This window comes from Cyprinodon variegatus, unplaced genomic scaffold (assembly GCF_000732505.1).
Source record: "Cyprinodon variegatus isolate N-32 unplaced genomic scaffold, C_variegatus-1.0 Scaffold696, whole genome shotgun sequence".
Lineage (NCBI taxonomy): Eukaryota > Metazoa > Chordata > Actinopteri > Cyprinodontiformes > Cyprinodontidae > Cyprinodon > Cyprinodon variegatus.
In genome coordinates, this window is record NW_015151149.1 from 222,537 (window position 1) to 224,386 (window position 1,850).

Here is a 1,850-nt window from a genome sequence, read left to right on the forward strand (position 1 = left end):
GGTGAGGCGGGAGTGATAAATGTCCAATAGAGAGGGGAGGGGGACACCGAGGATCTTCCCAGCTGCTTTCACAGTGCGCTGCAGTGTCTTGCGGCAGGCTGCAGTGCAGGCTCCATACCACACGGTGATGCTGCTGGTAAACAGAATTTACACAGTTTTAGCTTTAGTTGGATTTCTTATTATTTTTTTTTTTGTCTCTTCCATTTTTTGGATTGAAGACAGGTCACTGTCATTCCAAAAAAAGTTTAAAAATAAAAAAAAACAAAAAACTGGAGTTTGTTTTCCAAGTTTAAAGATGTTTCACTTTCCATCCAGGAAGCTATTTCAGTTCAAAATGTCAGAAATAGCGTTGACTTCGAGGCTTTATAGAAAAAAAAGCCTTGTTGTGGCTTAGAAAGTATGCAAATTGAACTGAAAAAACAGGTCCATGCCTTAGTAGTAGAGAGTATTGAGGTCCTTGTTGGCCTGCAATACCAGATACTGGCCTATGCCTCTGAAAAGGGAGTCATTAGGGTCATCGTTGGCCTTGGCTAAGCCATGTCTTTGTCCAAATACGTTGTTGCCTTTTCTTCGTAGGGCTTTCAGCACAAAATTGCAGAAATTGCCAAGGCAGCGCATTTCACTCTAGTGCGCTTCATATTCCTCTGCTACTTGATTGCCTTCCGGATAGACGAGTCCAAGCAGCGCCATCTCACTGCAGGTTTTTAGTTGTACAGTGTGAGCAGGTAGATCGCATCAGAGCGTCGTGCTGCACAGTGTAAGAACATACATCATGAGCTGTGAACTTACACTGTAGGACGAAACCGCAGCTGTAGCTGCGTGCAATGATTGAAAAAAATCGCAGTGTATGCTCGGCCTAAAAGCCATAATTTCAGGGTTTGAATCTACTATTATGGTAAACCTGCCTGTAGAAATCAAAGACTTAAGTAACCATCATACCTTGGTTTATTGTGTGATTTTTAATGTTACGTCGTTTGCTGAGCATAATGGGATGAAATGCTAAACTGATGCTACTACAATTGACACTGACAAGTGGGGTGGCCAGGGCATCCCACATAGTGGCCGTGCCCACCCCTCGCCAACCCCTTATCTTTCCTTTCAAACTCCCAGGCCTCTACAAGGATGACAAACTTTAATCCTCACTTTTGACACCAACAGGATTAAAAAGAAGAATCTCTTTTTTGCAACCTTGTCTTCACCCAGCATCTTGGATTTTCATGTTTCAACTTCTCAGTCATTAATCAAAGACTCAAAATTAAATCTGGAGCGCCAAAACAAAACATGAGTACAAAAGGAATAACTTAAAAGGTGTCAGTGTCCTGTTTTAGTTTTGGAGCTCCCTGGTGAACATACGCTGTGGTTTTTACTTCAAAAACCATCTCAGGGTCCTCCCTGCCTGCTGCTCCAGTTGTACCTGCGACAGCACACACATTTCTTCTAAAGACACACTTTAAACAAACACATCCCACAACAGGGACTGCATGTGAGCCAAGTTGGCCTCGCTACAAAGACAAAGCCTCCATCTCCAGAAGAGCAATGACACAGATACAGCGGGGGTGGGATAGGGGACTGGAAGAGAGAGGGGGGCAGGATGGGAAGTGAGGACACACACTCGGATGCTAAGTGTCCTCTTAATATCTGCCACATAAACACACACTCTGAGTGTTTATAGTCATGCAAAATTCAGCTAAGGCTCTGCTGAAACTGTCGTTTGAGGTGACAAATGACAAAAGTGACGGACAGGGAGACGGTCCTGCCAGCGGAGGAGGTGACACAGATGTCCCCTCATAGTCTTAGATAGGCAGGTTGAAGAAGCTTTTTGTTTGGAGTAGAAAGAACCTTCTTTCTCT